Consider the following 27,086-nt stretch of genomic DNA (forward strand, 5'->3'; position numbering starts at 1 on the left):
ATTAACATTGAATTTATTTACATATTTATATTTTACCCATTTTGGAACCTAAGTAGCATAACTATAAGGACATTGACATAGTTCATCAAAGACATACCAAATTGTATTCTTTATTATTGGTTGTATGTAAACGTATGTTTCCAATTAGATCATGGCTGAAGATGACCAGATGTATGTAGGGTCGAAACTAGTACCAATTATATAGGACATTATATTAAGCTAATGGTATTGAAAGGTGGACTTTTCTCTACCCTTTGATAGTGATCAGTTGTCAGTATGGACCACAATGAAATTCATAACTTACGATTTCTTCACCAGATAAGTCCATTTTTCTCTGGGTCCGTCCACTGGTCTTTTTACTTTTACTTCTCTTTCATATTACCTTCTTGCAGTCCTGCTTACACTTGTCCTTTTTCACATGGCCCGACCACTTCAGCCTTGCTTTCTGGAGCCTTTGTAGTAGGGAGTTTTCTATTCTCACCTCCTCTCGGACTTCTTTTATGCCTTATCTTGGCCTTCCTGGTCTTTTGTATCATAGTGTGTAGGAACTTCATTTCTGCAGCCTGGAGTTTTGAGTTGTCTTGTCTCGTTAATATGGCAGTTTCCAGCTGTGTGTGAGGATGGGTGTATAATAGGATTTATATAATATTTTACCTTTCAATGAATCTTGTTTAACCCACAGCATTTGTCTCGCATCGTATTGAAATTTAACACTGTCCAATTTGGTGTGGGGCCGATGACCTTAGATGTTTGGCCCCTTTAAACAACAAGCATCATCATCATAAATTTGGTGTAATTTAGTCTGATTTGTGGTTCGTCATCTCCCCTCTGTAACTTTATCACCACTGTCTTAGCCTTACTGATGTTTAAATCATGTCTCTTAAAGCTGCAGTCGCTTAAGTGCAGCCAGTATTCGTTCGGGAGATAGTGGGTTCGAACCCCACTGTCGGCAGCCCTAAAGATGGTTTTCCATGGTTTCCCATTTTCACACCAGGCAAATGCTGGGGCTGTACCTTAATTAAGGCCACGGCCTCCTCCTTTCCAGTCCTAGACCTTTCCTGTTCCATCGTTTCCATAAGACCTATTTGTGTCGGTGCGACGTAAAGCCAATAGCATGTCTTTTAAACTCGCGACTCCATTTCTGCAGCTTTTCCTCCCCATCATTTTCGGTTTCTCATCTACCATGTTGTCTGCAAAGAAGAAAATTTTGAAGTATTCATAAACGGAATACATTTACATATTTATTAACAGTACATGTTTCGTCCCTTTGAGGAACATCCCCAGCTGTAAGAAGATTGAATACAAGGAGTCCAAAAAGCTGCGTCAAACGGCACCAGAAGCGAAAAGCTCATCAGTATTGCTGCTGACGCACCGCATGCACCATGGCTCCTGTGCACAAAAAATGTTATTGAAATATTTCAAATAATAATCCAAAATGCACGATGACACAGAAATTAACTCCGTTAAGAAATGAAAGCATTATGATACGGCGGAAATGGTTACCGATATCCGAGCTACCGCGAATGAGTTGACCAGATTTCACTTAATTTTAAGGACACAAGATTTAGTAACATTCTTTCTGTTTTAATATGTTTACCAATTTTACTCTTCGCTGCACACCTTTTTAACATTAAGTGTTATGTCTTTCTTTTTGGGACTGTAAAATTCAGCACATTTGGATCCCTATCTAATATCAAATGCATTTTGAACCTTAGTGTTCCTTCAGTATGTTTATGTACTCTTTTTAGCTAACTGTTTATTGTGTATCTTCAACTTTTGGGACTTCATGTACTCAATATTCTTACAGCTGAGGATGTCCCTGATAGCAACAAAACCTGTACCGTTAATAAATATGTAAATGCTTTGTGTTTATGAGTATTGAGCAGTATTAACACGTTGAGTGCCAGACCAGAATTCGTGGGATTTCTGTCTATTGCCATGAGATAATGGTGCCAAGTTACTCCCTGTTACCAAAACATTCACAGGCCTAACCAGTTAAGTTATCACTGAAATGAAGATATATATGTGATATATTAGGTTAACTTATCATCTATATTTGCTCAAATAGTACGACCCCGAATGGGATCGTATTGGTCATTATGAACTGTAATATCGTCCCTGCTCTGGCAAACTAACGAATCTGCAAATTGTCAAAAGGTTAGGAGAGCTGAAAGATGTTCTGATTACTCATGTCAAATCAATGTTTACATTTAATTATTGGTTTTATGTGTTAGGCATACAGAACTAGCTGCAGATGTGAGACTTTGTCAGAGGGTAGACAATATATAAATAACAAAATCTAGACCAGAACTTCAGAACTACAGATTCCTTAGTTTGTCAGTTTCGCTAGTTTGCCAGAGTGGGGACGATATGCGATCACACACAATAGTCCTGATGCTCGTTATTACTACTATTAATCCTGGCTGTTTCTTGTATCAAAACCCCATCTTCATTTTCAATTTGAGACTCACTTTCAGCACTTTCTGAATTGTCACTACGTTCTACAATCTCGTCGTCTGTACTTGGTTCGAAATCACTCTAACTATATTCTTCATTGATATGATCATTGTCAAACTTGTTCAAGAAATCATCCAGACGATTTGCGGTGTGTCTTTTACTGCTCAAATTGCTCATAAGATAGTAATGGACAAACTAAGAGACACCATACAAAATTAAGAGCACTGCTCACTTACACAAACAACCCACAAGGTAGACAATGACTTTGTCAGCTTACGAAGCGCTCCTGACGTACCCGTATGGGGCCACACCAAAACAGTAATTGACGAATGAAAGGTGGACTATGCACTTCTTAAATAGATGGCTAACAGATGGCAGGAAGAGGCTTTGTACAGTTTCGAAACACACACTTACTCTGCACCCAAATGTGTTTACACAGTTTTCGATTTCGAGTGCATGTACAACCCCATAAGGGGTCATGGAATTCAAGAAATTGAGAGCTCTCACTTACCCAAGTGGGGTCGCTTAGCACTTGGCGTGTTAAGATGGTGGACTTGACTCTTATTTTATTTAACACAAAAATTTCTGTGTGTCGGGAGCACTGTACCAACCTTGATCCCAACTTTTTGCCATAAAATTTTCACAACATTATGTGGTGATTATTCACAGATACTGTATACAGTAAGAAAAGTTACGATGTATATGATTTACTTTTTCAAATATAATTTATGCTGAGGTGCGTACAATAAAGTTTTACCTATAATTGATTTTTTTAAAAATCAATTCTTAAATTTTAGAGTGCTTTTTGCAAAAATTACCGTATTTCTCCGAATCCAAGATGACCACTGCATTTTCCTTCAAAAAATCAGGCTTAAAAAGTGCCTTGTAAAATCATATGAATGTCTTTCTTGTACGGTACGCATTATTAGACTATCTTTGTCTTCACGCCAATGCTTTAGTTATGCCGTATTTTTTGCGGCTGCACAATTATTCTTTATTTCTGCGGGTTAATAACCATTAACTTAAAATTGGCATCATAGTATCAAAGAGAACCCATTAAAAATTTCCCGGCAATACCTGTTTCATGTGTGTCTACAATACAACGATCCATCAGGAAAATACTCCTGCTGTCTATAAAACTGTTACTTTTACTCAGCTTCAGGTACAACCAGCTGCCGCTACATGCGCGTCTCACTTGCCAGGTTCGGCAGACTTCAACGGCTAGCGATGTATAGGCCTCATAAAGGCGCAGATGTTGAAGGTCAACGAATGAGTATATTGTGCCGTGGTATGGCCATTCCAACGATAAGATATCTATTAGGTTCAACCTTTTCAATACGGAAACATTAATGAAGTTCATATCTTTAAATGGCCATTCCACTCGTGCATTTTCTGCACACATTTTTTGTACAGTACGAATTTTAAGCTATCTTTGTTTTCACTCTAACGCCGAATATTGGCTTTAGTTAGGCAGTTGCACATTTATTCTTCATTTCTGCATGTTTAATAACCATTAACTTAAAATTGGCATCATAATATCGATGAGAACCTGTTGAAAATTTGCCAGTAATACCTGTTACACGTATCTTTACAACGATCCATCACGAAAATATTCCTGCTGTCTATAAAACTTAATTTTACTGAGTGCCAGGCACAGTAGATGCGTTATAACTCTGCCACTGAGTAGCTGTGGCGTTTCTAAGAGTTTGAAGGCTCACATGTTTTGATGCCATTCTGCGGATTTGAGAAAAGTTTCTGTAGAGGCTAGGAGAATTCCATTCTCTCTTCATTATTTCCCAAGATCCAGTGACATTACACAGAGGCACTGTACAACCGGTTGCTGCAGCTGGTGATGTGTAATGAAGAAGTAGATGTTTATTGTCGACGAGTTTTGTGTGTGCACGCGCACAGGGCATGAAAAGCAATGGCGTGGTTACCATGTGGTATTCATTACTGTTAGGTCACAAATGCAAGACGATCCTGGATTTTGCCCATGAGATTCTGAGAAAAAAACTGTTATCTGAATTCGGAGAAATACGGTAATTCCAGTTATCATGAAGGAGAACTGTTTTGTTCTGGAATTAGAAGGGCCCTATTTTCTTGAAAGTCCATATGTACGTGGAATGGTATGCAGAGGAAACAGCTGTATCAGACTACTCTAAAATAATACGGGAAATAGACTGGCAGCTTATTAGATCATGCCGAAGAGATGTTAAATACAGAACAAAAATGGCCAACTGAATCCACAACTTTTGGATTTTGTGTTGGTTGCTCTCGTGATTGAGGTACGGTGGCCTAGGCCATTCTTGTTCTGTGAGCTTTATACGTCTTGTGAAAGATAAATATTCACCTAGAATGATAATAGTTCAGCTGTGTTATCAAAAATTGTTAAAATATTAACCAGTTTCTAGTCACTTGAATGAAATAATATCTCAAAACTTATTTTTAATTTAGCTCTTTCTAGTTAACGATTTAACAACCTGTGAGAAAACAGAAACCGAAAATGGTGAAGTTCATTAAAACTCTTTCTAGTTGACTGTTTAACTACTCTCTTGACAGGCATTTTCATTAACTCTTTTACTGCTTCACTTCTTACAAAATAAGAACCATTAATTCTGGATTTATATCAGGAATTTTTTCAAAATCTAAAAAAGTGGTTATTTGTGTGTATTTTAAGTCATAGCATACACCGTATAATTTACAAAATCAATCCATTCATTGTCCTTGTAGTCCAGCCTGAGGTCCTTGGTTCATTCATCATTACTAATGTCTGCCGCTCTGTGGCAATTTAGCCACTATCTTTGCTGTTATTTTCTACTGGTACATCATCGCTATCATCACCACTTTGATTGTGCACATTTACAGACATTTCTGAACCCAAATCTGCCACTGTCTGTCATTACTGCTGTATTTAATAATGTAATTCTTTCTCCCCATGCATATTTTTCCCCACCCTTAACCTCTTAACCGGGGAGTTTCCACTGTGAAACGAACATTCGTAGCAGGGATTATATTTTGACTGAACATGAGTTAATTCGTCACGCCCATTATTCTTCCACGAATGACGAAAAAACTCGTCTTACAGCTGGGGGTCATCTGAAAATTTGTGTTGCGGAAGTTAGCGTCGCAAAATGTATGACATTAGTGTAACCCTAGCAACCGTGCAGGCTATGTCTTATGACTAGAGCCCGGATTTCCATGCAAATGCATGTTTTTAAATAAACTGATTACACTTCTCAAACTTTGCAAATATTTGTTTTTATGGCTTAATGATTCCAAATAACCGTTCTTTTTCCCTGCATGTTTGCATGTTTTGGCCTTTTTAGGAAAAATATTTTAAAGATTTTGGATTTAATGGGGAATATTTGGACTTTTAACATTGCATAATATGACTTTTCTTCTGACTTTAGAGATGGAGAGTATGTATTCCTGGCATCCTGTGTTACAACCAAAGTTAGTACAAACAGGAGAGGACCGATAATCCAATTAACCTAGCACTTTCTTATCTGTTGCCTGAGTAAACTGTGACGTAAGCTGGAAGTCACCACGTCGATCTCCGTAATTCTTAGGAATAAGGTGTCCCAGTTATACATTGCTGTAAATTCAAACTTAAATTGTGTATTACTCATTGATGGCTCATTTGTTCGTCTATCCTAGTCGAACAAATCAAAACTTGTATTACACTTCGCTTCTATAATGCCGCTTTACTGAGCTTACAAAGTTTGGTTTTGCACTGAACCCCCTTCCGTTGTTATTCTGGAATTTCCTACCCGGAACTCTCACTCGTCACACTTCTTTGTTATCGCAGCAGGCAATCCTTAACAGTTATTGAGGACATTCAAAAAGTGTCTGGAGTCATCACATGGAGAAGTAGCTGCGGCAACTAGAGATAGATCAAACAAAGTGATCCGTTCAAATCCTGACTTTGAATTTGTCAAACTTATATAAGACGTCACTTGTCCCAAATTTCTCCATTTAAGTATGCACCTGTCACTTCTTGTAACGTAGATCATTTTTTGTGTTTAAGAATGTGCTGACAGATAAACAGATGAGCTGAAATTAAAACAGTTTGGAGAAATTATGGTAGTTGTTGTACAATGTTTCGCCCGGAGGCCCCGGGTTTGATTCTCAGCCAGGTCAGGGATTTTTCTTTCGACCTGAGGGTTGGTTTGAGGTCCACTCAGCCTATGTGATTAGAATTGAGGAGCTATCTGACGGTGAGATGGCGGCTTCGGTCTCGAAAGCCCAGAATAACGACCGAGAGGATGCGTCGTGCTGACCACACGGCCCCTCGTAATCTGCAGGCCTTCGGGCTGAACAGTGGTCGCTGGGCAGGCCAAAGCCCTTTTGAGGGCATAAGTGCTGTGGGGGGTTGTACAATGTTTCAAAAGGAACTGAATTTTGATAGTGCATTTTTTCCAGTTCATCGTGCATATTTTGAGATTTGATAGTGCACAGAAATCCGGGCTCTACTTATGACTAACGATCATCTGAAATTAGCAGCCGTTGATGTATGGCCACTACCGAGAGACATATTTATAATCATTTGATTTTCGTGAAGGGAAAAATTATTTCTTTCGATTTGCATTGGTAATTCAAACCATAATTCAGTATTTATTTTTAATTTTTTCCCCTTATTTAGGATTATTAAAGACCATGTCAAATAACTATAAGGCATTTCTGGAAGCATTTTTGCAGTCATTTTGTGTTGTGCCATCACATGTACTATCTGCGCACTTTTTATCGATAAATTTGTGTACGGGTTTGAGGAGTAAGGAGGGAGCAATTCTGGTTCCAGTAGTACTGCCAACTGAATGGAAATGAAATCTGAATTGAATCGATAATATGATCGATCGATATGAATTTTGCTAAACCTTTGTTATCTTAAGCTAACAACTGTGTCATACACACATTATATAACATTATATAACATTTCTCGATGCGAATCTTATTCCTAGAGTGAATTCTATAGTTTGGCTTTGCTGTGTAAATAACAACAGTACTAGTACGTAAAGTGTACGCCAGATGTCGCACAGCGATGCATAAGCGATTCATAGTTTGTGTTTCAAAGGTTGCCAGTACGAATCTCGAAGATTGCCGAGGTCGACCAATTCAGCACTAGGGTGTAAATCTATCCAGAAAAGGTGCGCAGATAGTACGCTACTGGGGTAAACAAAAATGAACAGTTGCAGTGTGCCAAGAAGACAGCCTTATCATGTCGGGGACAAAAATTATGTTAGTATCCAAAAATTGAAAAAGAACTGTTAAAATATGTAACTGAATTAATGCTATAGTTAAAGGGCTGGAGATTGCAAAGGGAAGCACCTTAAATCAAGTAGAGGGTGATTCTGTTGATTTATCTTCGAAGGAGGACGTGTCTGTGCCAGCAAATGCTGAAGGACCATACCAAAAAAATATGGAGTTATTTTATTGTTATTGTTATTTTGTATTCAAAATTGAAATTCACATTATTTTCCTTTTGTCATATAAGGTTCAGTATTGTATGGGTTATATCAAAGATTTTTTGTTCTTTATGATATATGTACTGCAGCTCAGTATTTTTCCCGCAACATTGTCTCGTAACGGTCTTTTCAGGCGCAGCGATGTTGTAGGTTTTTTTTTTTTTTTTTTTTTTTTTTACAGTATAGCATGACTGAAATTAAGAGACAAAGTTAACTGTATACAGAGGAGAGTACAAGCTGGAAGTTGTAAAGTTTCTTCGTCATGTTGTTTCATGTAGCAGTGAAGTCTCCAAGATGAACAGTTTGTTTTATTTGGAAATAGAAGCTAAGTGAAATGTACAATTTGAGGAACAAGTCATCAAATTTTGTAAAATATAGTGTGAGTTGTGTGATTTTATGTTTCCGCAGAAATCATCTGAATCCTTTGTGTTGTGGCACTTTGATTTTATACTGTCTTTATAAAATAAGATAAGAAATAGAGGACTTTGTAAAGTTACATGCCCCATGTGCTGTGGGAAGATGCTTCCTGCTCAAATGGAAAGATGCAGAGAAACCTGTCTGAAAGACTACCCCTCTTGAAGACAGACTTGTAAATTGTTTATCCTTGTTTAGGGCCATTAGAGACCATGTTAAATAACTGTAAGGCATTTTTGGAAGCCTTTTTTGCAGGCCAAAAGCATTGCATTCTTTCTCTAGCCACCTGTCTTCTTTCTTCTGTCCAAGCGCTATTGTGCGTTTGCTCATCTTGGAAGCCTACTTTGTTACTGAAGAGGTAACTTAAAATGAAGTAGTATTTACACGTTTCGGTTATTTATAAGGTTAGAAATGATGGTTCTATAGTGCCTTGCTTTTAATGTATTCCAAGAAATTAAAATATTTGCCAGCTTGTTTTCAACATCTTTAATGGTATATTCTTGAAATACTTTACAAAGAAAAATCTTAAAATCGGAAAGCCGGAAAGCATGCTTCCCGTAAGTCCTTACAAACCTCCCGCAGTAAACACAAGTTTGAAAACGCGAGTTTCCCTATTTCACATCGGATGGGAAAATAATATTCTGTGGCATTTCAGTGAGTGAAATGTGTTTTATATTTCCTCCTAACAAGTTACCATCAATATAGGAAACTAAAAATGCTGTTTTAATTTATTCCTATTAAAATACGTACAATCGAACCTGCGTAAAATATTCCTTTAGAACCTGTTTTTTCATATTTGAAGGCTATTTTTTTAGGCACTTAAAAATTCGAGGTTTAGTTATAACACACTCAAGAAAGGCTTAAAACTCTCTAGTCCTTACCAATTTCTTGGAGAGATAAGAGGCACTCTTTATCACAGTTTTGTTGCAAAAGTCTACATTTTGTATCTGCGTGAGTAATGAACCGAGCAGGGCATACCTAATAAACTCAGGAATATTCCCACTCCCAATTTGGAAAGAAGCTCAGTGATATTTGTTTGTTAGAGGTTTAACTAAACTGTTCAGTACAGTTTTAAAAGCTGGTGCAAGAGGTGGGGGTGGGGGGTGTGTGTCATGACTAGACCCTGGAAGTTGGGTAAATTGCCTTTTTTTTTTTTTGTCTGGGTAGATACATTGATTAAAAGTAATAATAATCATCATCAGTTTTCCACTCCAGTTGCCCGGGTGTGGTTTACGAGCACTCTCCACTTGTCTGTCCTTGTACCACACTTCTCTCAAGATGACATCCCAGCTGACTCCTCTTGTTCCTATGTCCTCTTTCACTTGGTCCAGCCATCTCTTCCTAGGTCTTCCTACTGGTCGTTTTCCGGCCACGACTGTGTGTATCCATTGTTTTGCTGTCCTATCGTCCATTCGTTTGACATGGCCAGACCATTTCAAACGGGCCCTTGTCACTTTTTCATTCAGGGATGGGTACACACCAGCTTCCTCCCTTGTTCTTTCATTCCTTACCCTGTCCCTTTTTGTCTTCTGTACCATAGTTCGTAGGAACTTCATTTCTGCGGCTTGTAGTTTGCTATCCACTTGTTGGGTTGTTGTGCAGGTTTCTAGGCCATATGTTATTATGGGGGTGAAGTATGATTGGAATAGAATCTGCTTTTATCTTAAGGGAACTTGTTCGTTCCAGATGAGGTTCCGAACTTAATGGTAAAACTGAGCTGATTTTTGAATGCGGTTGTTAATCTCATGTTGTATTCTGTTATCACTTGAAATGATGCACCCAGGATATTTATATTGGTCTACTGTTTCCAGCTGTGTACCTTCCAGCATTATTTTTCTTTTCTTCCTCTGCCTGTTGACAGACATAGTAACAGTTTTCGATTTATTTATTTATTTGATTTAAAGTAATAAACTTAATTTTTTATCCATATTGAACTGAGATTACAAAGCTTAAAAAGTTTTAGGGTCCACCTTATTCAGTACTGTACTATTCCATCTAGACAACAAATTGTACAGTATTGAATAAGGTGGACCCTAAAACTTTTTAAGCTTTGTAGATCTATCAAAGTGTCAAATAGAAATAAACATTTTTCCGTATATTTGGGAACTATTTTAGCTTCTGTTGCCTATTTGAACATTTAGTGTTTTTTTTTTTTTTTTTGTGCCTTTTATGAGTTGTGGAAGATAGGAAAAACTAGAAAGGTTCCACCTTTTCAATACAAAAATGTTATAGGTTTATTTATAACATGTATTTGCACTTGGGACTAGTTTCGACGCTGTGTTGGCGTCATCATCAGCCAAAAAATGGGAAAATAGGCCAGTGTGTAGGCATTCATATTACACAAGGTGTTACATTAAACAATACCAAATCTTGCAAGGAGATAAAAACATGGATGAATATAGAAACAAATGAATCGTTGAGAAAGCAAAAGTTATACATGTTAAAAAATAACCTTAACTACACATCTTGCAGTGCGAAAATATTCTTCTTGAATGATTCCTGAGTATAAAACACACGCGCACACATTTCTGAAGAGCCAGCAGGCAGGACAAAGTAAAGTGAAACCTTAAGGGATCTTCTGAGAAGAGTTCATCATTTTTCTATGTTCCGATTAAATAATGAAGTCTCCCTTGAGTTCCTGATAAACATACACAACAGGAAATTCTCCTTCACTCTCAACAATAGCTATAAAGACCAACGGTAGATTTCATTTTTCAAAGACGTGAAAGCATGATCTTGAACGTGATGTAACTCCTTTCATTTAACCCATTTTTTACACAAGGTGTTACATTAAATAATATATCTCACGAGGAGATAAAAACAGGGACGAATGTAGAAACATATGCACCGTTGAGAGAGCAAAAGTTGTACATATTAAAAATAAGCTTAAACACATAACTTGCAGTGCGGAAATATTTGAATTTGAAAGATTCTTGAATAAAAGACGCACGCGCACACACTTCTAAAGAGCCAGCAGGCAGGAAAAAGTAAGGTGAAACCTTAAGAGTTCTTCTGAGAAGAGTTCATCATACTTTCAATGTTCCGACTAACTAATGAAGTCTCGTTTGAGTTCCTGATAAACATACACAACAGGAAATTAAACAATATACATCTTACAAGGAGATAAAAACAGGGAAAGTTATACATATTAAAAATAGTCTTAACCACACATCTTGCAGTGTGAAAATATTCGTCTTGAATGATTCCTGAATACTAAACACACGCGCATACAATTCCGAAGAGCCAGCAGGCAGGAAAAAGTAAAGTGAAACCTTAAGAGTTCTTCTGAGAAGAGTTCATCATTTTTTCTATGTTCCGACTAGCTAATGAAGTCTCCCTTGAGTTCCTGATAAACATATACAACAGGAAATTCTCCTTCACTTTCAACAATAGCTATAAAGACCAACGGTAAATTTCATTTTAAATATTGTGCAGAGACGTGAAAGCATGATTATGAACATGATATAACTCCTTCATTTAACCCAATTTTTACACAAGGTGTTACATTAAACAATACACATCTTACGAGGAGATGAAAACAGGGCCGCATGTAGAAACAAATGCATCGTTATGCATATCAAAAATGAGCTTAACCACACAACTTGCAGTGCGAAAATATTTGCCTTGAATGATACCTGAATACAAAAACGCACGCGCACACATTTCTAAAGAGCCAGCAGGCAGGAAAGAGTAAGGTGAAGCCTTAAGAGTTCTTCTGAGAAGAGTTGTATTTTAAATACTGTGTAGAGGTGTGAAAGGATGATCTTGAACATGATATAACTTCTTCATTTAACCACCTATGAAAGTCTCTCTCTATATTACATAGCTTCAAAAACAACCATTCTGTAGATGCACAAAATAATCTTGTAATCTTCACAGGTCCGGTATTCAGCTCGACAAGAATATAGAATTGGTATTCAGGAACACGTTTTTGAGAGTTTGGAGGTTGACTGTGCCAGTATTTGTGGTGTATTGTTGCAGCATTACGTGTAGGGGGGGGGCAGGTTTCTGTGATGTTTATTGCGGGACATGAGGCGGAAAAGCTATGTCGCGAGATGAAGAAGAAACAGAGCGTGTTGTATAGTTTAGGTCTGGGGAGCGGCCATTGTTGGATTAGGAGGGGGGAGGGGAGGAGTGGAAGGAAGGGAAGTATGGAGGATGATGTGGTGAAAGTGTGTGGCGTGACAAAGTAATATGCATAATCTGAAAGACCGATCTGTTTTTCGGGATATTCATGTTTTTGAAAAATTCAATGAGAAAGTCGAATAGGATCTTTGGTTTCTCTGAGATATCATTTAAGTTTAGGTTGGGATTGAAATATTGGTCTAAATGAATATAGAGGTTTTCAGTGACGTCTAGGAGAGAACCTTTGTTTAGAATATCTAGTACCTCAAGATCTTGATTTATTTCAGTAAAATTGTGCTTAAATTCTTTTATATGTAGGCCGACTGCGGAAAAACGGTTGTGTTTTATGGCATTGACATGTTCTGCATATCTGATTTTAAAGCTGCGTCCTGTTTGCCCTAGGTAAGAACTTTTGCAGTCTTGGCAAGAAAACCTATATACACCTGATTTAGAAAAAGGACTACTTTTATTTATTGATGAAGAGTTGTGTAGAATCTCTGTGCTTCTATTGTTAGTACGAAAGGCTATTTTAACGTTGTGTTTTTTAAGGACGTTAGTGACGTTGTAGATTTCTTTATTGAAGGTAAATGTGGAAAACGTGGCAGTGCTAGTATTGTCTTTTATTAGGGTGGTTTTTGGGCGGTGTCTGAATTTATTGATTATTCTTTCAATAAAGGATTCATTATATCCATTGAATTTTGCTATAGAGCGGATGGTGTTCAATTCTTTATTTAAGTTTTTTCTTGACATCGGAATTTTGAATGCTCGGTCTACTAAGCTATTATATGTAGCCGCTTTGTGTGTTTGGGGGTGTAGTGAGTCATTTCTTATAGTAGTGGCCATTTGAGTGGGCTTTCTATAGATACTATATGTGAACGAAGAGGGGTGCCTATTGATTGTTAGGTCTAGGAAGTTGATGGAGTTGTTTGTCTCTGATTCTAAGGTAAATTTAATGTCATGATCAATGTTATTAAGGTTTTTGAGGGTGGATGGTGCGTCTTTCTTAGATAATGACTCCTTTTCGATAGTTAAGAAGGACCCAACACAATCAATTCAAAGGCAACTGAAACAAATTCTAAAAAGCACATCTTTTCTCCTCACTGAGCAAGAAAAACAAAAGTTAATTACCATGAACCCAGGCCTACCAACAGCTAAAGCACTACCCAAAATCCACAAAACCGGTGTCCCTATTCGACCCATAATAAACTACAGACCAAGCCCCTTATATAAATTATCTCAGTTTATCCAACAATTTCTTAATAAACATTATAAATTCTCATCAAATAAATCTATCAGGAACACTATAGAATTAGTGAACAAACTAAACAGTTTCAAGCTTCAACCATATCATTCAATGCACTCCTTTGATATAATCAACATGTATCCCAGTATAAAAACCAACTCATTATTCCCGATCATCGAAAAGAACTTACTTGCCAACAATCAACTAAGTAAACTAGAAGTTCAAGACTTTATGACCATACTAAGATTACTAATTAACAATAACTACTTCACATTCGATAAGATCATTTACAAAACAAGATGGTTTGGCTATGGGTTCACCAGCCTCAGGAATTTTAGCAGAGATCTACCTTGATTTCCTAGAGCACACCGCCATCGACAATAACATCAAATTTGCTAATATCCAATTCTGGGCGAGGTACGTAGATGACACATTTATAATCCTAGATGAACGCTCCATAGACGCACCATCCACCCTCAAAAACCTTAATAACATTGATCATGACATTAAATTTACCTTAGAATCAGAGACAAACAACTCCATCAACTTCCTAGACCTAACAATCAATAGGCACCCCTCTTCGTTCACATATAGTATCTATAGAAAGCCCACTCAAACGGCCACTACTATAAGAAATGACTCACTACACCCCCAAACACACAAAGCGGCTACATATAATAGCTTAGTAGACCGAGCATTCAAAATTCCGATGTCAAGAAAAAACTTAAATAAAGAATTGAACACCATCCGCTCTATAGCAAAATTCAATGGATATAATGAATCCTTTATTGAAAGAATAATCAATAAATTCAGACACCGCCCAAAAACCACCCTAATAAAAGACAATACTAGCACTGCCACGTTTTCCACATTTACCTTCAATAAAGAAATCTACAACGTCACTAACGTCCTTAAAAAACACAACGTTAAAATAGCCTTTCGTACTAACAATAGAAGCACAGAGATTCTACACAACTCTTCATCAATAAATAAAAGTAGTCCTTTTTCTAAATCAGGTGTATATAGGTTTTCTTGCCAAGACTGCAAAAGTTCTTACCTAGGGCAAACAGGACGCAGCTTTAAAATCAGATATGCAGAACATGTCAATGCCATAAAACACAACCGTTTTTCCGCAGTCGGCCTACATATAAAAGAATTTAAGCACAATTTTACTGAAATAAATCAAGATCTTGAGGTACTAGATATTCTAAACAAAGGTTCTCTCCTAGACGTCACTGAAAACCTCTATATTCATTTAGACCAATATTTCAATCCCAACCTAAACTTAAATGATATCTCAGAGAAACCAAAGATCCTATTCGACTTTCTCATTGAATTTTTCAAAAACATGAATATCCCGAAAAACAGATCGGTCTTTCAGATTATGCATATTACTTTGTCACGCCACACACTTTCACCACATCATCCTCCATACTTCCCTTCCTTCCACTCCTCCCCTCCCCCCTCCTAATCCAACAATGGCCGCTCCCCAGACCTAAACTATACAACACGCTCTGTTTCTTCTTCATCTCGCGACATAGCTTTTCCGCCTCATGTCCCGCAATAAACATCACAGAAACCTGCCCCCCCCCCCTACACGTAATGCTGCAACAATACACCACAAATACTGGCACAGTCAACCTCCAAACTCTCAAAAACGTGTTCCTGAATACCAATTCTATATTCTTGTCGAGCTGAATACCGGACCTGTGAAGATTACAAGATTATTTTGTGCATCTACAGAATGGTTGTTTTTGAAGCTATGTAATATAGAGAGAGACTTTCATAGGTGATTAAATGAAGAAGTTATATCATGTTCAAGATCATCCTTTCACACCTCTACACAGTATTTAAAATACAACTCTTCTCAGAAGAACTCTTAAGGCTTCACCTTACTCTTTCCTGCCTGCTGGCTCTTTAGAAATGTGTGCGCGTGCGTTTTTGTATTCAGGTATCATTCAAGGCAAATATTTTCGCACTGCAAGTTGTGTGGTTAAGCTCATTTTTGATATGCATAACGATGCATTTGTTTCTACATGCGGCCCTGTTTTCATCTCCTCGTAAGATGTGTATTGTTTAATGTAACACCTTGTGTAAAAATTGGGTTAAATGAAGGAGTTATATCATGTTCATAATCATGCTTTCACGTCTCTGCACAATATTTAAAATGAAATTTACCGTTGGTCTTTATAGCTATTGTTGAAAGTGAAGGAGAATTTCCTGTTGTATATGTTTATCAGGAACTCAAGGGAGACTTCATTAGCTAGTCGGAACATAGAAAAAATGATGAACTCTTCTCAGAAGAACTCTTAAGGTTTCACTTTACTTTTTCCTGCCTGCTGGCTCTTCGGAATTGTATGCGCGTGTGTTTAGTATTCAGGAATCATTCAAGACGAATATTTTCACACTGCAAGATGTGTGGTTAAGACTATTTTTAATATGTATAACTTTCCCTGTTTTTATCTCCTTGTAAGATGTATATTGTTTAATTTCCTGTTGTGTATGTTTATCAGGAACTCAAACGAGACTTCATTAGTTAGTCGGAACATTGAAAGTATGATGAACTCTTCTCAGAAGAACTCTTAAGGTTTCACCTTACTTTTTCCTGCCTGCTGGCTCTTTAGAAGTGTGTGCGCGTGCGTCTTTTATTCAAGAATCTTTCAAATTCAAATATTTCCGCACTGCAAGTTATGTGTTTAAGCTTATTTTTAATATGTACAACTTTTGCTCTCTCAACGGTGCATATGTTTCTACATTCGTCCCTGTTTTTATCTCCTCGTGAGATATATTATTTAATGTAACACCTTGTGTAAAAAATGGGTTAAATGAAAGGAGTTACATCACGTTCAAGATCATGCTTTCACGTCTTTGAAAAATGAAATCTACCGTTGGTCTTTATAGCTATTGTTGAGAGTGAAGGAGAATTTCCTGTTGTGTATGTTTATCAGGAACTCAAGGGAGACTTCATTATTTAATCGGAACATAGAAAAATGATGAACTCTTCTCAGAAGATCCCTTAAGGTTTCACTTTACTTTGTCCTGCCTGCTGGCTCTTCAGAAATGTGTGCGCGTGTGTTTTATACTCAGGAATCATTCAAGAAGAATATTTTCGCACTGCAAGATGTGTAGTTAAGGTTATTTTTTAACATGTATAACTTTTGCTTTCTCAACGATTCATTTGTTTCTATATTCATCCATGTTTTTATCTCCTTGCAAGATTTGGTATTGTTTAATGTAACACCTTGTGTAATATGAATGCCTACACACTGGCCTATTTTCCCATTTTTTGGCTGATGATGACGCCAACACAGCGTCGAAACTAGTCCCAAGTGCAAATACATGTTATAAATAAACCTATAACATTTTTGTATTGAAAAGGTGGAACCTTTCTAGTTTTTCCTATCTTCCATTCTCAGTTCAATACGGACCAAAAATGAAACTCTTATGTTTTTATGAGTTGTTACGGATATTTTCTTCTATTATTTATATGTTAAAACTAATAAATGGAAATAAATTAAAAATTTGGTGGACAGTATTAGCAATAAGTAATAAGTGAACATTGATGCTTTTACGGTCCGTACTATTGACATGATACTGTATAGGCAAACACAATATAAAAACTGTGTTTGGCACCGCCACTAAAATTGCTCACAGTTTGAGTAAAACCAAGGACAGATTGTCCCCACTTTTACATCCTGGAGTATACGAAATTCCCTGTACTTGCGGTAAGGTATACATCAGCCAAACATGCCGGTCCATTGGTACCCGTATCAAGGAACATGAATGTGTTATTCATCTCAACCAGCCAGACAAATTGGCAATAGCTGAGCACGCTCTATCGTCGGGTCATGATTTCATGTTCCAAGAGGCTCGAGTTCTTACCCACACTAGAAACTACAGGTCCAGGATTATACGGGAAGCTGTGGGAATTCATAGAAATCCTAATAATTTTAACAGGGACACTGGCTATCAATTAAGTAATACCTGGTTGCCAGCCATTAAGGATTTACGTAGGTAGTTCCCTTCTCTGTCCCTGTCCTTCACTATTGTTATTTCATCTCGGTGTTTTCCGAATTCATATGTTCCTCATCGCCAGATGTTTCATTCCAGGCTTGTGTCAATGTCATACACCTGTCAATGCTATATATTACGTACGCATGTTATGTGACCCTCTTAGACTGATTCTGATGGTTCCGTCAGCTTCCGCTGCGAAAGCTAGCGCTGTGCCGCGTCCGGGGAGCCATCTGGTGACAAATTAATATATCATTTCTACTTCTATTATTACGTCTAAATTTCAAAAGCTTATTGTTTAAGAAGCCTTTCTCGTGGACAGTCGAGATTTTCTTCTGATGACACAGAGCACAGTTCTCTGCGAAACGTAAAGAATTTCATCTTATTTTCTTGATACGGCATAAGCCCAAAGCCTATACAGTATCATATCAGTAAGAGAACAATTTCACTGTAACTTAATAGATAAAAAATAACATTTGAATAATAATTTTGTATTATGCAACTCTCTCCTAAAAATGTCGCGCAACAAGACAACTGGTCGAGATGGTTGCCGGGTCCCATACCTGCTGTGTAAGTTTAAGGACTAAAATTGATACAGATGTGTATTAAGTCGCTTGCATTAAACCATCTTATTATTTTAACGTCCATTTTTTGTCATTGTAAATGCTTATTTTAATTAGTTTTACTGCTTATTTCCAAAATGTTAAGTGCCTATTTTAGCCAAAGTAAATGCCTAAATCTCGGGCTCTAGTCATGACAGTTCATTTCTTGTCACGTGCTGTGATGGTAGAGATGTCTAAGAATGCAAGAAGCATGTTATTTCGTGTAAAGATTGCATAAAAAGAATACTCAATAGTAAAAGTGGCTCATCAGAAAGGAAGTTAGCCAAAATACTTTAATGTAGCAGAACTCGGATCAATTTCATTTTAAAATCGAAAGAGCATTTAAAATGAATGGACAATTTGGGAAGTGAAATTTGTTGAAGAGAAGTTAATGAAAATGAAACAAAGTTCAGTTTTATAATTTATTTAAAGGAGAGTACTATTGTGTAAAAGTGTAAATAAACTATTCTTGAAGTCACATATATTTTGCTTCCAAAGTTCAATAAAAAGTTTATTGAAAATTGTCTTCCCCTTTTAAGTGACCACCCCTCTGAAAAACAGTAAGTGGTTGCTTAATACAGGTTTCACTGTATATTAAAATCAGTAGAAGAAACATGTGTTATCAGTATAATCAAAAGGAGTACATTTATATAAAGTCTTAAACTGTTAATGGCAGAGCTTACAGGTGTGCAGATTTGCACATCCCACAGTGTGTGGCCAATGAATTAAATATTTTCTTTCAATGTTTTTCAGTGTGGTAAAAGAGGAGAACATGTACCACAATTATGTACTTACCTTAAGGTATTTGATGTTAATCTGTGTAATTATAAATTCAAATATTTTCTCATTTGTGTTTTCCCAGCCTGTTTACTCTTCATGTTCATCAGTCATCTTCTGTGTCTTTCTTGTGATAATGTTATGGAGCTTGTGATTGCATAGGTAGTGAGCTTGTGCTTGATGCTGTCAGTGGATGTTTGATGAGGGAAATTTGTGGTACGCCATACAGTTTATGTCCATACGGAGACGAATCCTGGTGAACTTTTGCTAAACTCTACTTGCATTCTTATCTACCTATATAGAATTCTTGGTTTTGATAATACTACAGTTAGCGAGTACAGAAATTTACTCAGACTGCATACACTCAGAAGACTCACATTTAAAAAAAATCAGGGCTGTACAATATTAATAGCACTATGATTCTCACGAGAGAGTTAGTGCAAGTTGTGATTGCAGTAGCATTTGCAATTTAGTTGCTGTTTGTATGGATGGGACTGATGTGTAGATGCACACTCGGAGTACAACTTTACAAAGAGTACACATCAGTAAACTCGGTTGCAAGATCATATTGGCCTGTCTTGTAACGAGTGGAGAGAGGCTATAAAGATGACCGCTAATGTTTCTGCGGTACGCTCAGTGCCAGGCAGATCCCTGGACAACAACCTCTGTCGGCATTACCACGGAGAAAAAGAAACTCTTGGTCATGTCCTGGGATTCTGAAGACGCGGGGAGCTCCTAAGAAACACACAGCACCATCATATCAGATCCTTCATTGCCGAAGAACAAGAAGTGATTCAGTGTACATGAGGAGGTCTTTCTTTCTTTATTCGTGTCAGAAGTATCAACTTATAGATATTTAACAAAAAGCAACATCTACATTTCTACTATACAAATATACAAGTCTATTATACAATCACAGATAGAGCAACAATATTCAAGAGCTAGATGATGCTTGCCCAGTATTGGGCGACGTCAATAGCGTTGGGGGAGGCTGCAATCAAGTCTTTCATAGTGCACATTGAAGGACATAAAACACACTGACATAGATGTTGGATCGTCTGCTGCTCTCCGCAATCACAAAGTGATGAATCACTTGAGAAGCCCCACTTCCGCAAGTTTACTTTGGTTCTGCCGACTTCTGTACGGAGTCTGTTAAGGGCTTTCCATACTGTCCACTTCTCCTGGTGTCCACATGGAAGACTTTCCTTTGGCTCTATCCAGTTGGAAAGGTGGTGGATTCTTTCTTTCCACATTGTGACTCTAGCATTCTCTGCTTTCCCCTCAAGGTTGACTGATGTGCGGAGAAAACTTTTCCTAGATTTTAGCCTCTGTGTGGCTGGTTGGTATCCATAGAGAGGATGTGCTTCTGAAGAAGTTGCCTGGAGCCTTTCTTTGTTAGCTGCTACCTCCCTACGAATCTCACCGGGAGCAATACCAGCTAAAAGTTGGACCTTCTCAATGGGTGTAGGTTTCAAACATCCAGTGATGATCCTGCAGCTTTCGTTTAAAGCTATGTCGACCTGCTTCGTATGAGCTGACCTGTACCAAACTGGGGAGGCATATTCTCCTGCAGAATAGCATAGAGCTAGAGCTGATGTTCTAATTGTTTGTGGTTGTGTTCCCCAACTTGTTCCTGATAACTTTCGTAGAATGTTGTTTCTGGCAGCTATCTTTTGTTTCAGGTTTTGGCAATGTTTCTTATATGTTAATGTGCGATCCAGCATAACTCCCAGGTACTTTGGCGTAAAGCAGTGTTCCAGTAAGTTCCCCTTCCATAGTACTTTGAGTTTCTGAGAGGCCTGCGCATGCCGCAGATGGAACGCACAGATTTGAGTCTTAGCTGGATTTGGTTTGAGTTGGTTTTTCTCATAATAGTTACCTAGCTCTTCTAATGCAGCAGTTAAAGAGATCTCTGCTTCATCAAAGGTATCAGTTTGAGTAGTAAGTGCAAGGTCATCGGCATAGATAAAGCTTTTAGTATTTTCTGGTAATGGCTGGTCATTAGTGTAGATGTTGAAAAGAACAGGAGCCAGTACACTGCCTTGAGGTAGTCCATTCCTTTGATTCCTCCATCTGCTTCGGCGTCCTTGGAATTCGACAAAAAAGCGACGATTTTCCAGGAGAGTAGCTATCATCTTGGTTACCTTGATGTCTGTAATCATTCTATAAAGTTTGTGTAATAATATCCTGTGATTTACTGTATCGTAGGCGGCTGAGAGGTCCACAAAAGCCACACCAGTAATCTTCTTCATTTCAAACCCGTCCTCGATATGCTGGGTTAGATGTAAAACCTGTGCTGTGCAACTCTTTCCTGGGCGGAAGCCACATTGCTGAGGGATTAGGACTTGGTCTACTACTCCCATTAAGCGATTGAGCAGCATTCTTTCCATTATTTTGTATAGGTGGCAGAGTAAGGAGATTGGTCTGAAATTTTTAGGGTTCGAAGGTTCCTTTCCAGGTTTCAGAAATGCGATCACCTTGGATTTTCTCCATATTTTTGGAATTTTTAGGGAAGTAAAGCAGTTGTTGAAGAATTTTAAAAGCCATGCCTGTGTGGTTGAACTGAAGTGTTTTATTTGTTCTATTGTGATATCATCTAATCCTGCCGCTTTTCCATTTTTGGCGCATTGAATCGCTTTCTGTAATTCCGTTATTTCAAATGGCCGGGATAGGTTACTGGACTTCATTACCTCGCTTTTTAGGATATTATGTTCCATCTTCCTTATTGGGTGATTTGTTTTCCCATTGATGGCAAGCTGATTTGCGATTTGGTTTGCCGTAACATTTGCATGGACTGGTCCCTTTGTTGGATCGTTGCTAAGTCGTTTGAGAAGCTTCCAAGCCTTTCGGCTATCCCTTGACATGTCAGTTTCCTCCATAAGTTTGATCCAAGCATCTTTCTTTGCCTCTGCAATTGAGGAAAGCAGTTTCCTTCCAGCTGAGATAGTGTCTTCACTTAGTGGATCTTCCTGAAACAGTGAAATATATGTGTTCATTTGGGCAGCTGTGTCTGAAGTTAGACCTTGTATATAGTTAACTCTACATCCTCGTGGTATGGAAGCGCGGGAAGCTTTCTTCACAGCTTCAACAAACTGATCATAAAACTCTGGTGTTGGGTGGATATCTGATATTATTTTATCAAGGGTTGAGCTGAACTTCTCCCAGTCTGCTTTTTTGAAATTATATCTCCTTCGAAACGGAACCTTTATTGGTTGAATTGCAGAGAAAAGTTGACACATTACAGGCCGATGCTGGGTATTTGGAATAGGATTGCACATTGATTTCACACATTGCTGTGCCACGTGTTCACTCACAAATATCAGGTCTGGGTTGAAGCCTCGTCGCCATCTACTGCTGTTAAAGGATGGAGGTAGTTTGGGGTCATGAATAAGTTGTAATTGGTAATCATCAGCCCATTCTAATACAGCTTCTCCATTATTATCATCATCTGTATATCCCCATGCACTGTTATGGCTGTTGAAGTCTCCAACCACAAAGTTTGTCTTTTGCTTGAAGTAGTTATCTGGAATTTTAAAGGAGAAATCTACATTTGGTGGTTTGTAGATGCCCGAAACGGTGCAGTTACTGAGTTCCACAGTTATTATCTCGATTTGATTTTCATTGGTGGTTGCAACAGACAAAATTTGTAAATTTGGTTTGGCAAAAACAGCACTGCCATACTGTCTGTGGGGAATCTCGGCCACAAGTCTCATTCCCGCTATTTTTGGTCGCCATAGTTGCTCATCCCTGTGAGTTTCCTGAAGGCATAATATATCACATTTGTAAGTTTGACAAAGCTGGTGTAATATTCCTTCTTTAGATGGAGATAAACCTTCAATATTTACAGATATAATGGTTAGTGTTGGTCTTGATAAAGACCGTTCTGAATATAGCGATTGGGTCATATTGACTGGTAGATACTTCTGGAATGCTGACGTTCAGTTCAGTACTGGAATTTTAATCCAGGTACCTATGCAGGGGCACCACGAGCAGGAATCAGCTTCACCCCCATGAGGAGGTATGCGGACTAGCCATAAACGGCAGTTTGCAGAGAATTGACATCATAGCCTTTAAAGACAACAGTTCTCAGGGATTCGTCATAGATCCGACTGTCAGGCTCTAACACCATAGCGGTCGGCCAGAAGAGGTCAATCTAGAAAAGATTAAATTTAAATACCACCTTCAGCGAATTGAAATAATAGGGATAATGGTCCGAGTTTGTGGTACCGTACCTCGTCACTTTGTCGCTGCGTGGAAGCGCTTCCAACTTCCATTGAAGCTCATCCCCGAAATTGTGACTCATCCTTCGAGGTTCATCGAGATACTGAGATACCACCTGTACAGCACTGAAAAGGCCGCACTAATTATACTGTTTCTTTATAATTTAGAGTTTTCTTCAATTAATAGAACTGTATAGATAAAATTGGATATGTTTTAATTTAGTAGCCTGTAAATACAGGATGTTTTTCCTAAATAAATGAAAATGTATATAGTTTATGAACATGTACATGGGCAGAGTTTTTTAAAAATGGGGTTGTGTGGTAACTCATAAATATTGTGAGGCTTCCCATGTCCAAGAAGTTTAGAATCCTGGAAACAGTTCCTGATCAGAGTAGATGGATGTTCTTGCTGCAGGCAATCTTTCGATTCGCACTGCTTTTTTAACGTCAAGTATCCGTTGCAGTGGTGTCTACAACCTTTCTGGTTGTCAGCTACCATCCAGGAATATCTTAACGAAGTACATAAAATCGTCAGAAGGAAAGAATTAATTGTGTATTATACACATCAGCAGTGAAATTGAATCTTGTCAGTGGTATGGGATGAAAATTGTCAGTCCACTTCAGCACTGCTTTGACCTGCCAAAAAAAGTAGCAGATTGAGAGGCTGAAGATAATGTGTACATCAAGGAAGGATGGGTTATATCCTGTTCAAGTCGACCAGATGAAGAAACTTCAGTAACATCATCACGTGACGTTCGATGTGGTCTGGGTTAACCATAGGAGACGTACATTCTAAATCAGCTCCCATCAACCGGTTTACAGTGTCTGTATGGGCTGCAATTTATTATCATATAATGTTGGACATTGTCAAATGTGAGTGAAAAATCAAATGGTTGTAACTTACAATGTAATACACAAAATGTATGTGTTATTGTATATTTGTAATTACATTTCAATCCCTTTCACATAAATCACAACTTACTTGCAGATGCAATCGCGAACTCCCTGTGATTGGGCATTCATTTTCCATGTATGAAATAGCACAAGTTACTTTAAAATGGGTCTAAATTGCTGAACTTGTTCTCATGGGTTTTCTCCGATGCTTATCAGAGTCGGACAATAGGGTAAGAAGTGGCAGAATGAGATTATACTTTCTGTTTTTGTTTTCTAGAACTGCTTGGATTTTCACTTGTATCTTGTGACTAATAATTATTTCCTGGCAGAACTACAGAGTTGTACTCTTGTTCTTTATCAACCCCAATTGTATTGACCTTATAACGTGGCCCTTTCATTTCTTCAAGTGCTGTCTTTATTCATAAGGTGGTGTGGAAATGTCTTCTTACATCCTGACAATTGTCTATTTTCTCCATACACCTGAGATTTGATTAGCAAGAAGAGTTCTGCAGGATCTATAGCACGAGTTAGAGATATAGCCTCTGTTAATGTAAGGAGTATTGTTAGCCAGATCTGTCTTCTATCGTACATCAGTCATTTCTCTGCATTCTTGTCCTTATTAATGATCACCTACATCAACAAATACAGGGCCATCATAAAAGAATACCGGTATTTTCAAAAATAAAATATATTGAGGTGATTATGGTCTTAAAATTAACAGGAAAGAAGCAAGGAATTTTTTTAAACCGCTGCTAGTAATCGTTGCCCGATCCTTACCTTCGCTGGGTGATGTAACTCTCACTATGAATAACGCATCTGCATGTGTCATGTGTAGCCAGGCCTGTACGATATGAACCGCCTAGGGAAAAGTTCAGTGCATCCTTTGGTTTGTGGATTTCAAATAAAACTTGCGTGTTCAACGTAACTTTAGAGAAAATCACTGTCACGATGCAATGAACCATAAAGCCATTCACTGATAGTACAATCAATGTTTAACCAAAGGAAAATCACCTGGCAATCCAGGAACATCAGAGGATAATGTTGGGCGTATTCGCTCATCATTTGTTAGAAGTCCCAAGAAATCTTGCATGGTGGAGTTTGCAGTTAGGAATGATCGCTGCTTCCATCGCAACAGTCACTCCAGACATGCTCCAGCGAACGAGGCAAGAAATTATCGACTCTGTGTCTGTCATGCCTGTAATGGGAGACACACAGGAATGTATTGAGGTATATATTAAAAAAAAAAAAAAAAAAAAAAGTCTTTCCTGATTGCCTCAATATGATTATTCTACTTGAAGCAGCAATATTTTTTAAATATGGGTATTCTTTCTCAGTGACCCTGTATATAACTTTATATACCTATTTGTTCCTATTTCTGCAGTGCTACCCTTCATGAATTACATCTGTGTACTGACTGACTTTCTGACTCTTCTCTTCTCTTACACTTGCCAAAATTTTACTACCTTTTAAGTCCAGAACAGATCCAGACTTAACCACCAACCTCTATCTTGTTGGGCTTAGTGGCTCAACATTAGATCACTAGCCTTATGAACCCAAGTTGGTAGGTTCAGTTTCGGATTTAGATGCCTCAAAACTGTTGATTTACTGACACTTGAAAGTTGTTCTTCATTTCCAGTCTTGTGGGTTGGGTTTTGAATCAAGGACGTCCACAGTTCTCTCTCCTTCCCTCACTGCCTTTCTTTCTCCAGTATTTCTTCTACTTTTACTCCTCTATACCCTACTTCTTCATTGTCTTTTTCACATTATTTTCTCTGTAAATACTCGCTTTGCAACTTGGTCATCTTCCATTCTCATCATGTATCCATACCATTTCTGTTTACTGGTCTCTACCTTGCCTTGCAATTTTCTAAATCTGGTTCTCTCTCTGATTTTTACAATTCTGATCTTAATCTCTTTGTGTGTTTCCAGCTGAACCTCTAAGGAACTTCATCTTGGCTGCATGAATTCTGCTTTCATCACATTTCATTGTTGTCCACGTGCCCGCTGCATATGTCAAAATTGGTGTGTAATATGCGGAGTACAGTATTTTTCTGGGACACCCTGGTTCCACACTAGATTTCATACACTGGTAAAACCCATTGACTTGCTGGATTCTCTTTCTTGGTTTATTTTTCCATCTTCTGAGAATATGCTCCCCAAATATGAAGATCCAGCTCCTCAGAGTCTCCAAAATCTGTTAAAGTAGTTATTTTATTATCATCATTATCTCCCTTCCCTCTCTTATCAGTCTCTCCCATACCTTCTGTAGTCTTCTGATCCCTTTCTTGAAGGACTCTTCTACCTTTTATATTGTTGTTATATCAAAATATATGTTTTATATGTTGTGCACAGGAAGCCATTCTTCCTAAAAAAAATTTCCAGCTTGATTACATTGCCTGGCTTTGTGTCAATTTGTTTTAATAGTTATACATGTTAGATTCAGTGAGTCGTCGTTCATGTTGTGATCCCTGTACAGTTTTTCTTTAATGATTGTTTTTCTGCAACTGTCGGAACAGATTGTGTATGTTATCCAAGTGTTTACTTTTTGGATCATTCAAAACTATGTTCTAATCTGTCTTGAAGATTTCACCAGGATTAAAGAGGGAACTCTTGTGGGTTGTTATTTTAATATTGAAGTTTTTCTGTGATGTATTTTAGATTGCTTTTGTCTTGGTAAACTTTTCCTCACCTGGTGCTCACCTCATAAGAGTTTGACTGCACTTCTTTTGAATGTATATTTTTTTAATGTTCCTTTTGTCCATTTTATCAGAATTTTTAGAGAAATTAAGTTAAATGTGAGAAGTAACGAGGGTCATACTGAAGTTAATGAGCAAAAGTTTTTCTTGAACCAGGATGTGTTATTATTGAAAGACAAAGAAGA

The 27,086-nt window shown here is 37.8% G+C and overlaps 1 protein-coding gene across 1 annotated transcript in view; it reads left to right on the forward strand.

Annotated features, from left to right (window-relative positions):
* The window catches only part of LOC136886017 (myc-associated zinc finger protein), a 56,039-nt gene extending 29,857 nt beyond the window's left edge, over positions 1-26,182 (forward strand). Inside the window, exon 4 of the transcript XR_010861674.2 lies at positions 26,135-26,182. The gene's annotated coding sequence lies outside the window, so the exon portion shown is untranslated. The remainder of the gene's footprint in view (positions 1-26,134) is intronic.
* The last annotated feature ends 904 nt before the right edge of the window (positions 26,183-27,086 follow it).

The sequence above is a fragment of the Anabrus simplex genome, chromosome X (assembly GCF_040414725.1).
Source record: "Anabrus simplex isolate iqAnaSimp1 chromosome X, ASM4041472v1, whole genome shotgun sequence".
Classification (NCBI taxonomy): Eukaryota; Metazoa; Arthropoda; class Insecta; order Orthoptera; family Tettigoniidae; genus Anabrus; species Anabrus simplex.